The 15,680-nt window shown below is 40.2% G+C and overlaps 1 pseudogene; it reads left to right on the top strand.

The window, feature by feature from the left end:
* The window catches only part of LOC116811198 (tRNA (guanine-N(7)-)-methyltransferase non-catalytic subunit WDR4-like), a 68,086-nt pseudogene that overhangs the window by 48,227 nt on the left and 4,179 nt on the right, over nt 1–15,680 (top strand).

Raw genomic sequence — 15,680 nt, 5'->3', positions numbered from 1 at the left:
GGGCTAAGGAAGTGGGAAGGGGTTAGACTACAGTGAACGTCAGTGGTTTTGCATGCCTTGTGTTTCGTGTTCCATACTCTGGTAAGATAAATGGCACTGTGATGACAACCTGTGCACGATGAATTTTCAATCATTTGGATTTCATTAGAATAGAGTCCTCAAAATTAGAATTGCTAGGTCAGAGCACACAAACTATTTCATCTAATTTATGGCTCTAAATAAATATCTGAAAACTGCTTCTTAAAAGGGTTAGACCAATTGACATTCTTACCAGTGACATAGGTGACTATTCCTATATATTTCATCAACTACTTCTGAAGTTCAATGCTTCACAAATATATCTTTCAGCTTAGAGTGTGTGGGCCAGCCTCTATGGTGATCCTCTGCATAGATTAAGAATCTTTCCTGAAAGGTTTTCTTGATCCATGTGATACATAGTTGCACCCCAAAACAGGATCCTTCTCAAGTTTCCCTCTGATCAATTCTGCCACCTCCATCAGAGGGATTAATGCATTTGTTTCTCTTCTTACGACTTATGACAGAGATTTTCCAGCTGCAGTCCTGAGCATAATTTTACTTCTAGAGCTTTCCTAGCTGGAATTTCATTCAATTCTGAACACCCTGAGTTAGCAATTAAGACATCAAAATCTACTGCACTACAAATTTGAGGCATCTCCAGATCCCAGTTAATAACATTGTGTTGTATACCTGAAAATTGCTAAGGAGTACTTTTTAAGAATCTAGACCACAGAAAATAAGTATGTGAGGTAATACATACGTTAATTAGCTTAATTTAGCCATTCTACAATGTATACATATTTTAAAACATCATGCTGTATATCATAAATATGTGCAGTTTGTCAGTTTAAATAAATAAATCACGAGTAAATCGATAACATCTTACTTGGCTCCAATTAGCTCCTAAATTAGCATGTTTTGAGTTTTAGAAACATAAACAAAGGTTTTGCACCTGAAACACTCAATGATATATGCTTATGCATGTCATTAGTCTAAAGCTCACAATCTGCAGAGAAGGAAATGGTATCCCAAAACCTTAAGGGTCTTGCTCAAGTGCACACAGCTAGCTAGCCTAGGAGCTGAGACTAAAACGGAAATTTTTGGACTTGCGATGCCACTTGGTTCTCCCTATATATTATGTTAATGCGTCGCTTTGGCCTGCTTTACTCTAGGCTAAGCAGATTAACTCCCTCAGACCTGGCTCTTGGTCTTATCTTGGCTGGGCATCAGGGTCAATTTCTTTGAATCCAACTAGAAACTGGATCTTTGGTGGCCCCTAACTCGGCAGTTGCTCATTATCTGGTACTCACATCCAGAAACAACCAGCTTTCTGCTTCTTTCTTTAGGCATCACAGCCTGCTTAAAACTAGTTACTCTCAAAGCAGAGATAGATCTTTCTCCCTGAAGGCGCTTTCAGGTCAGGATCTTGGAAACACCGTTCTGTTTTCCTACCTCCAGCTTGCCCTTCAGTGCTTCCATCCTCTGCCTGAGTATAGTGTCAAAAAACTGCAGGTCCAGGGATGAATCCAGATTTAGAGCTGCCATTGAAGGATCTGGTGGGGAGGAGAGGGACATCTTTTACCAGTCTGTTACTTCCTAGTCTAATACTGGAAACCCTAAGATCAGTACCTCTTAGATTTCTTTTGGCCACAGGCCACCGTGGGAAACTGATGAAAGTGATAGTCTCTCACCCAAATTCACACATGCACAAAAATTAGAGCTCCAATTTCAGGACCTTCAAAGGCCATCTGAATCCTAGCCATGATCTGTAGATACTTGTCGAGAATTTGATTACAGTGGTTACTCCCTAGTCTTAAGCAGATATACTTTCCAATAATTATGGGGAGAATTTGAATGTCGCAGGTTACTTCCTGGTTTCAAACAAAATGTGTAATTGTTGTGTCTGGAATGGGAGGTGGGGGGATCTTTTTTCATAGCAGGTTTCTTCTTAGGCTCATTCACACTTCCTAGGCTTCCTGAATAATTGTGGAGATGTTATTACAGTAGGCAGCTATATATAGTATCTACTGTATCTACTGCTACTGTATCTCTCAGGCACAGGTTGCATTGTTCTATGCTGTCAAAAATAGTTGCAGGCTCCAGGACAGACTATAACATTGTGAGCAAAAAGCTGCTTATAATGACTTCCAGTTAGCTTTAATATTACAGCTGGAGTTAACTCACAGTTATGTTTGCCAAGAGTAGCAGAGCAAGCTTGCCAGCAAAGTCCTACACTGTAGCCTTTCCCCACTTGTTACGGTTAAATCCCTGAAAATCACTGTGGTAAAATAATTTATATTTGAAGGACTTAGAACGCTGTGGGTAAAGTAGAATCAGAAACCAAAGGACAAGTTGTGAGTCTATAAAAGCTCTTAGAAGCTGTTTTTGACTTTCACTAAAATGAAAGTTAAAGACAGAACACCACATTTAAAAAGTCAATATTTTATATACTTTTAAAATTAGAAATAGTCATAAACAATTCTGTATAATTTCCATCTACCATCCTTCACTCATTAGAGCATTTTCAGGAATGATTTCTTCCTGTTTTATCTTTATTGTGTCATTTATTTTAAAAGTTACACTCATAATAATTTAATTGTATAGAAGTGTTATAAAGTAAAAAGCAAAAGTCTCAAATCTCACTCCACACTCAGAGATAACCATTATTAATGGAAGGACATTTGGACTTTTTACATTTTGGCTTTTTTTGGGTGTGGAGGAGGAATCGTTTTTCAGCCTGATGGTTTTCACAGCCACGATTTTGAGGCTGCTGGATTTTAAGGCTCCTGTGAAGCTGGTGAGAAAGGAATGGGGATAGTTCAAGTTAAAAAGTCATAAGCCTTGCTGCTCTTATTGAGACTCAGCAGCTTTTGTTTAATAAAAGCTTCTCAGATTCTTGCAAACCTTTGTTTAATTTCCAGAGTTCTAAAAAAGTTGATTGTGACAATTTTTGCCAGTATTTGCATTTTTTTTTAAGGAGGAACAAGTTTATGGAGGGTTTCACCCTGCCATTCCAGACTTTGCTCCACTATCCAAGCTTTCTGCATTTCTCTCTTTCAAAAAATATGTTTGCTTTCATCTTCTGCCAATTTCTGGCCCCTCTGCCGTGAAAAGAAAGGGAAAGTTTGTGAAACTGAGATACAAGGAAATTATAGCTTTGGAGTCAGATTGACCCAGATGTGGATCCTATCTCCACCACTCACTCAGATTGTGATCATGGGCGGGTAGATGATATTCCTGAGTCTACATCTCCTAATTGATAAATAGTAGTAATAATACTCACCACAACCTGTCTGTCAAAATCAAAGGAAAGCTTTTGGTACAAGTCCCTAGCAGATAACAAATATCTAACATATGGTTTAAGTATTTTAGTTGCATGTACCGAGCATCTTTTGAGATTGAATTGCAATATATGTATATATTATCTATATATTATATATACTATTATATATAATGTATATATACATTTTACAGATCAGTGTCAGCTTTGAGCACCCAAACTTTTAATACTTCTTTCATAGGAATTTAAAGAATTACACGTGACCTCTGCTTCTTAAACTAAGCATCCTGAAAATAATGTACCCTTTCCTGATGACTGAAGATCATCCTTATATAAATATTAATTATTCATTCTAGTACTATTGATAATTTATACGAATTCAATATGTAATATTAATTGTTATCAATTATTACTTTTATGTCATTAATTTCAACTTGTTATGCTTTTAGAGTAACGAATGTGATGGTCACAGTTTATTCCTTCACTATATGGTTCCAGCCTATGGTTTTGATAACTTTTCTGCTCCCTTATTTTATCTACAGTCATTCTGGGAAGAATTTCAGTTGTTCTTATTCTTTCCTTTCCCCAATGCCAGTGTCTGCCTGACATTAATGACTAGCTCATTTCCTGAGTTTGCTTAGTATGCCTTTCTTCATCTGCCTTTGTGACCATATCTACAATCCAGCCAAGTTGGAGGTGTAGCAAACACTAACATCAGAAGGATAAAGGAGTTTGAACTTTGTCCTGAAGACAGCAGGTGAAATAAGGATATGTTCATGGTGGGAAGAAGGATTGAAAGAGGAAGGATAAGGTTAGATTGTGTGGAGAGTACATCACTCTGTCAGCAGTGGAGGATATATCAGGTTGTCAGATCCTCGGGTGGAAGAGAGGGAGAACAAGTGGTGTAAGGGCAGCAATTAGCTTTTAATGGGTCTTAGAATTCAAACTTTATCATAAGTTGATATTCTTTGTTGAAGTATTTTGGAGAGGGGAGTGGCGTGGTCATATTTATGTTTTCTATGGATCACCTTACCTGGGATGAGGGGCATAAATTTAGCATTGGTGGAGATGTGGGTGAAAACCTGGAAACATGGACAGTAACAAAAAACTTGCTGACATAGGGGAACATAAAGTGTATCCAAACCAAGTTAAGGCTGATGAGGATGAAGTGTGGGATGGATTTTTGAAACTATAAGAAGTGAAGTCTGTCTTAACTGTTTTTCCTGGGGAAGTGGGATGCAGCTGACTCAGAGATGTCTTTTGACTTTCTAGGTAGATGATGGTGACACCGCTCAAGAGAGGGAACCAAGAAAGAAGAGAGGGATTTTTTTTTTTTTTTAAGAAAAGACAAGTTCAACTTGGGACATTTTGAGTTTTTATATTTGAGTGTGCCATAGGCACTTAGAGATATGATCAGAATCTGCTCGGTTACCATGTCTAAGGGCTGGTCTTCAGCTTTTCAGAGTCATGAACACATTTTGCAAGAGCCAAGAGTTAAGCCAAGCTTACCAAGGATTGATTTACAAAGTAGAATGCCAATCAACTTTCAATGAGAACTATAATGGTCAGGTTGAGTTAGCAATATGGATTAGAAAGCAGAAAGTGTTGTTAAAGGAAAGGGATCCCAGGAAAGGCCTATTTTAATAGTAGTGGGGACATAAAGGCCTCAGGAACCCCAGGTGAGGCACAATTGATTTAATGTCTTTGTCTAGTAAGAAGCACATTCAGACTTCCTCAGGGACGGTATCTGTTCTTTCTCTTCCTGTACTTGAGTCATAGTTTTTAATTTCTTTGCAGGCATCACATATTTTTGATGAAAATTGGACGTTTAAAACATTATAATGCAGTAACTTAGGGAATCAGATTATCTCTTTCTCCAGGGCTTGTTGTTACTGCTTATCGTGGGTTGTAGGTTTGTTCGTTCTTTTTTTTTTTTTTTTTTTTTTTTTTGGTGACTTTTAGAAACATTTTTAAAGACTCTATCCTTTGTTATGTGTGTTCACTAAAGTCTTTGTTCTGTTAGCTTAGTGGTCCACTAATAATAGGACGGAGATTTCCTTGCATGCTAGGAGACAAAAATAAAAATAGTAGATTGACTCTGTGTTACATTTCTGACCTAGCCTACACTATATGCTTGTGCAGAGCTTAAATGTCAGCCATAGGTGAAAGATCAAGGTCTTCTCAGGTCTTCTTTGAGTATCCACCCATTCCTGGGCAAGTGCATGGGCTTATAGAGTCCTTAATGTACTCAGAAGCTTTACAAAGCCCTCGTTCTCCTTTCTATCTTTTCCCCTAGCCTCTTTTTTCCCAAGCTTTTTTGATTTGTCTACTGCTTGCCCCATCTGTTATCCCTTGCACTAGATAGCTAAGAGTAATATATTTGCTTTGAAATTAATTCATCAAACTCTTCTCAGAAGGCTGCTGCAGCCCTGAAAACGTTCCAAGACAGATAAAACAGAGGCATGTCTCTGCACTGATCCCTTAGGGGGCCATGCTGGGGGTTTCTTACTTACAGTTAAATGATGCATTTAGTCTATTCTGCAACTGGCCATGGCTTTAAACAAGTCTTTAACGTAGGCTGGTTGCCATTCCAGTATAATTCACTTGAAAAGCAGTAGCAGTCAGGAATTGGAGCATCCTGGATGGGAGACGAGGAATCCAGAGCCTGGATTGGCCTGAACTTTTTGTGCTCTTCACTGAATCCCCCCAAGACATCTATAGAAGCTTGTTTGACTGTTCACGGAATGAGAGTGGTCAGCTATGCCTAATAGGGCCATCAAGGAAGGGCTCATGGAGGGAGGACCCTTAAGTTCATCCTTGAAACATGCTGGAGAATTTTCTAGTTGGGTCTGAGAAGGTTGAGGCCAGATGTGGGAATATCCTCCTACCATGTAGAAGGAACAACCAGAAAAGATGTGGAAGCCTGAAATACCTTATATACTTCATGAAATGTAAGCAGCTGGCTGAAGCACTTTGCATACATCCTCTCATGAGGCCATTACAACACTCCTAGGAAACAGACTATTGTTATCTCCATTTTACTGAGGAGAAAAGAGGCTGGAGGAGGTAAAGTAACTCCACCAGCTAACAGATGATTGTGGGAGATGGTCAAGGGCTATTCATAGAAAGTGTTGGACAATTATAGTCACTACTGTCCACCATCCAATACTGCAAAACACAGCCTTCATTCTATCTTGGCTTCCATGTTGCCCATGGCAGGACATGAAGTCAGCCTATCCTTTATTAAGCCTATCCTTCTCAGGGCCAAGTTTCCTCACTACAGAAAGTTTTGTGGCCTTTTTCTGATGTGCCTCTATTCCCAGTATCTTTCTACATGCTCGCAGGTGGTTTTCCCAGTGGCCACAGCTGACCTACTTGTCTCCACATTCCCTTCCTTGGGAGCAACACAACAGTACTTCCCTAGGTCCTGGGTGTTTGCCCTAAATGTTTCTGCTCATGATATAAGACTTAGTCACCTTCACTACTGCAAGCCTTTCATGCTGCTTCCTTTCTATCCTCCTCACAACCTAATTCTGATAAAAGTGAGAATCTGTGGAGGCCTTCAGGATTCCAGTGCCATTCATGTTTCCACGGAAGTATTCTATTTCGGACAGTTCCTACTCTCACTTGATCTAAACAAATCTGATTTGCTCATCTCCATTCCTTTGCCAAAGCCTTGTCTCCAACCTCTGCAACATCAGTATATTTGCTGAAGCTTTCTTTTCTCCTGCTTTCCAGCAGTTTAAGAATTCTACAAGTTACTAAATCCCTGCTGGCTTTCATTTTTCCAAACATACATTCAACTGCCTTGAAGTGGTCAACTTCAATCAAGGAGATGATGCACCACCTATGGTTTGTATAGACACAATTCCAAACCCTCCTCTGCGGCCCTAGCATCTTACTGGTAGAAACACCCTAGTTCAATTGCCTTTGCAGAGTGTATTAGTAAGAACTCAATTACAGAAGCAGTATTGGTAGGATATCTGTATCTATATCTATATCTTACCTATCTTTCTCTCTCTCTCTCTCTCTCTCTCTCTCTTTTTCTCCATATATCTATCTACCTATTATCTATCTATCATCTATCTATCTGTTTATTGCATGGAATTGGCAATTGTGAGGTCTGGCTAAACAAGTTGTTACGGCAGGCAGTCAGGAAGGAAAAATCTTGGACAACCTGGAATTCATAGGCACAGGCTGAAGCTGAAGTCCATAGGTGGAATTTCTTCTCTCTTGGGGAAACCTCAACCCTGCTTTTAAGGCCTTCCGACAGATTGACTCAGGCCAACCCAAATTAACCAGGATAATCTCCCTCACCTAGATTCAGCTGATTATAGCCTTTAATTATATTTAAAAACTCTCTTTACAGCAACATTTAGTGTTTGATTAAATAACTGGGAACTGTAGCCTACCCAAGGTGACACATCAGAAAAACCATCACAAATAACATGACCCCAATTCTGAGAGAATTGTGCCCGAGTAGCTGGGACCAAGTCAAAATTTTTAATTTACCCACACAGTTTACCATAGACTTCCCTTCCAGCTCAAGGGAAGGGCCTCATTTTCTCCCCCAAAATTCAGAGTTTCTGCATTCAGACTAGCTTCTAAGATACTTCCTCTCCTGATGATTCCCAAGAGATAATGCAGTCACACTGTAGGCAAATCACACAAAGTTGGGTAGTTAGTATTCACGAACTATATCTAGATCTATACAAAAATCCATATAACTACCTATATATTGTCTCTAAAAAAGGTTTAATTTTTTTATTTTTAAATTTTGTGGGTACATAGTAGGTGTATATATTTATAGGGTACGTGAGATGTTTTGATACATTAGGCATACAATGCATAATAGCCACATCAGGGTAAATGGGGTAACCATCAGCTCAAGCATTCACCATTTCTTTGTGTTACAGACAATCCAATGATACTCTTTTAGTGATTTTGAAATGTACAATAAATTATGTTGACTGTAGTCACCCTGCTGTGTTATCAAATACTAGATCTTATTCATTCTATCTAACTATATTTTTGTACCCATTAACCATCCCCACTCCCCTGTGACTATTCTTCCCAGCCTCAGGAACCATCCTTCTACTCTCCATCTCCATGAGTTCAATTATTTTTAATTTTTAGCTCCCACAAATGAGTGAAAACATGCAAAGTTTGTCTTTTCTGTGCCTGGCTTATTTCACTTAACATAATGATTTCCAGTTCCATCCGTGTTGTCGCAAATGAAAGAATGTCATTCTTTTTACGGCTGAATAGTACTTCATTGTGTATATACACCACATTTTATTTTTCCATTCATCTGCTGATGGACACATAGGTTGCTTCTAAATCTTGGCTATTGTGAATTGTGCTGCAGTAAACACGGGAGTGCAGATATCTCTTCAACATACTGATTTCCTTTCATTTGAGTATACATCTAGGGGTGAGATTGGTGAATCCTATGGTAGTCCTACTTTAGTTTCTTTAAGGAAACTCCAAGCCATTCTCCATAGTGGTTGTACTAATTTACATTTCCACTAACAGTGTACAAGGGGTTTCCTTTTCTCCACATCCTCTCCAGCATTTGTTATTATTGCCTGTCTTTTGGATAAAACCCATTCTAACTGGAGTGAGATGATATATCGTTGTAGTTTTGATCTGCATTTTTCAATGATCAATGATGTTGAGCACCTTTTCATATACCTGTTTGCCATTTGTATATCTTCTTTTGAAAAATATGCATTCAGATCTTTTGCCCATTTAAAAATCAGATTATTAGATTTTTTCCTATTGAGTTGTATGAGGTCCTTATATATTCTGGTTATTAATTCCTTGTCAAATGGGTAGTTTGCAAATATTTTCTCTTATTCTGTGGGTTGTCTCTTCACTTTATTGGTTGTTTCCTTTTCTGTGCAGAAGCTTTTAAATTTGGTGTGATCTCATTTGTCCATATTTGCTTTGGTTGTCTGTGCTTGCAGGGTATTACTCAAGAAATCTTTGCCCAGTCTCACGTCCTGGAGAGTTTCCCTGATGTTTGCTTGTAGTAGTTTCATAATTTGAGGTCTTAGATTTAAGTCTTTAATCCACTTGATTTGATTTTTAATGTGGTCAGAGATGGGGGTCTAGTTTCATCTTTCTGCATATGAATATCCGGTTTTCCCAGCACCATTTTTTGAAGAGACTGTCTTTTCCCCAGTGAATGCTCTTGGCACTTTTGTTGAAAACAAGTTCACTGTAGGGGTGTGGATTTGTTTCTGGGTTCTCTATTCTGTTCCATTGGTCTATACGTCTGATTTTTATGGCAGTATTATGCTGTTTTGGTTGCTACACTCTGTAACATAATTTGAGGTCAGGTAATGCGATGCCTCCAGTTTTGTTCTTTTTGCCCAGGATACTTTTGGCTATTCTGGATCTTTTGTGATTCCATATAGATGTTAGGATTTTTTTTTTCTATTTCTGTGAAGAATGGCATTAGTATTTTGATAGGGATTGCATTGAATCTGTAGATTGCTTTGGTTAATATGGACATTTTAACAATATTGATTCTTCTAATCCTTTCCTTTCTATTATTTTGTGTCCTCTTCAATTTCTTGCATCAATGTTTTATAGTTTTCATTGTAGAGATCTTTCACTTTGGTTAAATTTAACCCTAGGTATTTTATTTCATTTCTGTCAATTGTAAATGGGATTACTTTCTTGATTTTTTGTTCAGATTGTTTATTGTTGGCATATAGAAGTGATACTGAGTTTTTTATGTTGATTTTGTGTTCTGCAAATTTACTGAATTTGTTTATCAGTTCTAACCATTTTCTTGTAGACTCTCTGGATTTTTCCTGGCCACCTCTGCTGCAAACAATGATGACAACAACCTCTTCATCTATGACTGCAGTGCTGCAGAATAGTCACAAGAAAATAAAGGGGAGGATGGGCTGCCCTTGGTCTGGGGGAGTGGCATGATTCTGGCATCCACCTCCAAGTCTGGCAGCTATTTTGCTTTAACAGATGACCACAAGCGTCTGATTCTTTTCCATACAAAACCATGGCAATGTCTGAGTGTCAGGACCATGGCAAGGAGGTGTATGGCCCTGACCTTACAGCCTCTGAGGTGAAGGTCTTGGTGGCCGACAAATCTGGAGATGTGTACTCCTTTTTGGTTTCAGAGCCACACAGATGCGGCAGACTTGACCTGGCACACCTGTCAATGTTGTTAGAGGTGACTGTGAGTCCTGATAACTGCTTCATCCTCACTGCCAACCAGGATGAGAAGATCCAGGTCAGCTAGGCCACAGCGCCTCACAGTATCGAGTCCTTCTGCCTCAGGCACACATAGTTTGTGAGCCGCATCTCTGTGGTGCCCACTCAGCCTGAACTGTTTCTTGTCCTCCTCCAGGGACTGCACTCTTAGGCTCTGGGAGTACAGAAGTGGCCATCAACTGCACTGCTCTCACCTGGCCAGTCTGCAAGGGCTGATGGACCCCTGGGACACCAGAGGTTTGTCACATCCGGGATCATGTTCTGGTGTTAGGAGAACTGCATGACGCTTCTGTGCAACTGTATTCCTGTAATCTACATCTTCCAGCTTGATATTCTCAGACAGCTAACTTACTGTACAGGCAGCATCTGTCAATCTAGCACCATGTGTGGGATGTGGCTTTCGAGAAGACCCAGGGGCTGTGGGTGCTGCCAGACTGCCATGAAATCCCCCTGGTGCTCTGCAGGCCTGTAGGTGGCCAGTGGCATTCTGTTCCTGAATACACTGTGTTTAAAAAAAAAAAAAAGTCTCCAGTGTTATTCGTGGGAACTGGGCCATGCTGGAATGCTCTAACGTCACAGATGCCAGCTTCAGCAGTCTCTACAAGGCCATCTTCGATAACATGACCTTCTATCTGAAGAAGAAAGAGGAGAGACTGCAGTAGCAGCTGGAGAATTCCCCAACCTGGGCCCCAAACCAAGAAGTTGAGGCCGGGTTGAGGTGCCTTTGAGTTGCTGACGTTGGTGGTTGGTAGTGCCTGTCACAACCTTGAAACAGCAAAAGCAGTTTTTACTTGTTCCCTCCTCATCCTGGCATCTCCCTTTAAGAAGGAAAAGATGACATTAGTTAGGTCTGACCAGCTCAGCTCAGTGGATGGAACGGTCTCCTGGGCTCTAGAACATTCCGTATCACTGAGCATAGGCTCTTGCCTGGTGTCTGTGCCCCCTTCTGGTTGAAGAGAAGCTGTGCAGGGCATTAGCTCAACTAAGAGACTATGGAGCAGAGTGGAAGTGCTGGAAGCATTTTATCTTCATGTTGAAGGCAATCTATTAACCTGTAGCAGTGGCAGCTGTTGATTTTTCGACCATACTCGTAATGATGTTCATGCTGGACATGTCTTCTTCTAAGATGTATAGGCAGACATTTTTGCAGTGGCATGGAGGATGTTTTCATGTTGTTCCTGCCATCTCAGGTGGTGTGCTACTTTCCAAGTAGCCACTTGCCACATGGGGCTATTGAAACTCAAATAGAACTAACTCTTCAGCCATTCCCAGCTCCAGCCACACTTCATGTGCTCAGGAGCCACATATGGTGAGTGGCTCCTGCGTGGGAAGTGCAGAAACATGATTCCCGTGTCACAGGGAGCTCTCTCTGGCAGCACTGGTGCAGAAGGTGAACTGGTTTCAGCAAGTGTGAAGGCATGAGCCCTGGCTAGAAACCCAGTTTTATAGGGAAATGATCGAGAATATCGTATTTATTACTTTGATTTGACCTTTGCACACACTACAGAGCAGCAGCAGTGTCACTGAATTCCAATCACCTATCAATAAGGATGAACTTTTGCAACTTTCTGGAAATCTTTAGCAGCAATATATGGAATTAGACTCAAAACACATTGAGCAAAACATTTGGGTGCATGCACTGTTTGTGACTGAAGTGTTCAGTCACAAATTGAACACTTCTGGGAAGTGATTTGGGAAGAAAGATTCTGTGATGGTTTGGCTTCTAGATACATCAGGTAATTTGTTCATTTTAGCTTCTACCCACTCTCCAATGATTAAGTTTCAAACACAGGAATGACTGTACATGTTGATGATAACTTGGGTGTGGGGTTTCGCTGGGGCCTTAGAAACAAAAGCTGTATCAAAAGCTGGAGTGCTTCAAGTTTTTCGTAAGTGCCTTGTTTTCCTTAAAAAAAGACACTCTTATTTTATTTTATTTTATTTTTATTTTTTCCATAAGTTATTGCGGTACTGGTGGTATTTGGTTACATGAGTAAGTTCTTTAGTGGTGATTTGTGAGATTTTGGTGCACCCATCACCTGAGCAGTATACACTCTGACATGTCCAGCATGAACAGCATTACAAGTATGGTAGAAAAATCGACAGCTGCCACTGCTATTGGTAGTCTTTTATCCCTCGCCCCCCTCCCACCCTTCCCTCCAAGTCCCCAAAGTCCATTATATCCTTCTTATGTCTTTGTGTCCTCATAGCTTAGCTCCCACATATCGGTGAGAACATGCAGTGTTTGGTTTTCCATTCCTGAGTTACTTCACTTAGAATGATAGTCTTGAATCTCATCCATATCACTACAAATGCCTTTAATTCATTTTTTTCTATGTCTGAGTAGTATTCCATTGTATATATATACCACAGTTTCATTATCCACTCATTGATTGATAGGCATTTGGGTTGGTTTCACGAATTTGCAATTGCAAATTGTGCTGCTATAAACATACATGTGCAAGTATCTTTTTTATATAATGACTTGTTTTCCTCTGGGTAGATACCCAGTAGTGGGATTGCTGGATCAAACGGTAGTTCTACTTTTAGTTCTTTAAGAAATCTCCACACTGTTTTCCATAGAGGCTGTACTAGTTTACATTCCCACCAGCAGTATAGAAGTGTTCCCTGATCACCACATCCAAGCCAACATCTGCTGTTTTTTGATTTTTTGATTATGGCCATTCTTTCAGGAGTAAGGTGGTTTTGATTTGCATTTCCCTGATCATTAGTGATGTTGAGCATTTTTTCATATGTTTGTTGGCCATTTGTATATCTTCTTTTGAGAATTGTCTATTCATGTCCTTAGCCCACTTTTTTATGGGATTGTTTGTTTTTTTCTTACTGACTTGTTTGAATTTGATGTAGATTCTTGATATTAGATTCCTTTGTCAGATGTATAGATTGTGCAGATTTTCTATAAAAATTCTAGAAGATAACATTGGAAAAATCCTTCTAGACATTGGCTTAGGCAAGAATTTCATGACCAAGAACCCCAAAGCAAATGCAATAAAAACAAAGATAAATAGTTGGGACTTAGTTAAACTAAAGAGCTTTTGCATCATAAAAGGAACAGTCAGCAGAGTAAATAGACAACCCACAGAGTGGGAAAAAAGGCATTAGTAATGGTGCCTCAGAGACCTTCACAGCCTGTGAGAGGTAAATCTGTTTCCAAAGGCACCCTTCTGGTACTTTAGCAGCTGAGCATATATGGAAAGAAACATGACTTCCTTAAAATATTTCAATTCAATCAGGCTCCTAAAATGTAACCTGTGGATATAGTTTGAATGTATGTCCCCATCAAATCTCATGTTGAATTGTAATCCCCAATGTTGGAGGTAGAGCCTGGAAGGAGGTGTTTGGGTCATGGGGTAGATCCCTCACGGCTTGGCGCTGTCCTTGCAATAATGAATGAGTTCTCATGAGATCTGGCTGTTTACAAGTGTGTGGCACCTACCCCTCCCCGCAAATCTCTCTCTTGCTCCTGCCCTGGCTATGTGACGTGCCTGCTCCCACTTTGCCTTCCACCATGAAAAAGCTCTCTGAGGCCTTCCCAGGAGCCAAGCAGATGCCAGAACCATGCTTCCTGTACAGCTTGCAGAACTGTGAGCCAATTAAACTGCTTTTCTTCATAAATTATCCAGTCTCAGATATTTCTTTATAGCAATGCAAGAACCACCTAATATACGTGTGTTCCTCAGGACACCAGCATAGAGATAAAAATAGGGTCATAGTAATGATGAACTCCAATCAGTACTTTTCTGACTGAACCTGCTTTGATGAAGCCCCAGATCCCCTCCCTAATGCTTCCTAAGTACTTTTTGGTGTATCTCACGGATTTCTCATGTGTGCTCTGAAGAACAGTTCTCTTCAGCTCCAGCTTCCCCTCACTGTGGTCATCCACATCTCTTGGTGCTGACAACAACTGCTGCTGTACCAAAGACTGTGTCAAGGGCACACTCTCCCATGACTACAGTGGTCATTAGCACCTTGCCCCATAGCCAAAGACACCAATACAAATATCTGTCATTTATCCCATAATTTAGGATTGAAAGGTTTTGTTGCCCGTCTTCTAAATGTCTTAGGAATTTGCTGGTCTGGGGCAGAAGGGGAGAAGACAGCGTTGGGCAGGCACAGCCAGCAAAGCCATGGTGAGAATTTTCAGGCAGTCACAGTATTCACAGATGAGTTACAGAGATATACAATCCTCCAGAGCCAATGGAATGACAACAGGAACAATTCTGAAGGCCAGGGAAGATCAAGAACTTAATGTTTAGGCCTGATTGAAAGCATGTGAATGTGGAATGGAGTGGATTGCATCCCTGCTCTGAATTATATTAATTCTACTTTGTGTTGAATGCTTGCATGTGTCAGGCCCCAAGCTAACGGCTTTACCGTCATTCATTTCATTTAATTCTCACAAAAATTCCAGCGAGGGAAGTCCTATTGTTGTCATGCCCATTTTATAGCGGAGTCAGGGAGACACAGATAGGGAAGATGGACATTCAGGTCCAGCAGCCATTTGTTATCCTCTAAGCTCCCCACCTCTGAAGGCACCTCCTGCCACAAAAGTATAATCATGACGTCTTCAAGAGGGTGGCATATATCAGCATCCTCTTTGTTCAGTAGTATTCTGTCAGCAGGGACCTGCCTTCCTGGTGCTGGAATTTCCCTGTAGCTTCTTTGCTAGCTGAGTTTGAACCCCTGTTGAGGTGGCTAAATCTTAGCAGTTTGTTCAGAGAAGACTGTTTCTCAGCTTTTGAGTGAAATTTCTCACTGCAGCATTCATTCACTATTAGCTCCATTTGTGCCAACAAGGACACATGGGAAGAGTCTTCAACAAGTCTTCATGCGTCTGAGTGGTGGTTGCTTCCATTGCCCTCCCTCTTTCTTCTGTGATATGATGTAACAAACAAATTTGACCCATTAAAAAAATCGTTGGGTTTTCTTGGTTTCTGTTTTTGTAATCTTATATAATCACAAAATTTCCCAGCCATTCTGTCAATTTACCCAAGTTGTGGGATAGACAGTTATGGCCTTATGGTTCAAAGCTCAGATTCTGCAAGAAGATTGCCTGGGGTTAGGTCCCCAAATATCACCTATTAGCTATGCCTGTTCGGAAAAAAAAAAAAAAAAA

The sequence above is a fragment of the Hylobates moloch genome, unplaced genomic scaffold (assembly GCF_009828535.3).
Source record: "Hylobates moloch isolate HMO894 unplaced genomic scaffold, HMol_V3 SCAFFOLD_7, whole genome shotgun sequence".
In the NCBI taxonomy this organism is placed as follows: domain Eukaryota; kingdom Metazoa; phylum Chordata; class Mammalia; order Primates; family Hylobatidae; genus Hylobates; species Hylobates moloch.
Note: the sequence above shows the minus strand (reverse complement) of the source record. Positions and strands in the feature narration are given on the sequence as shown.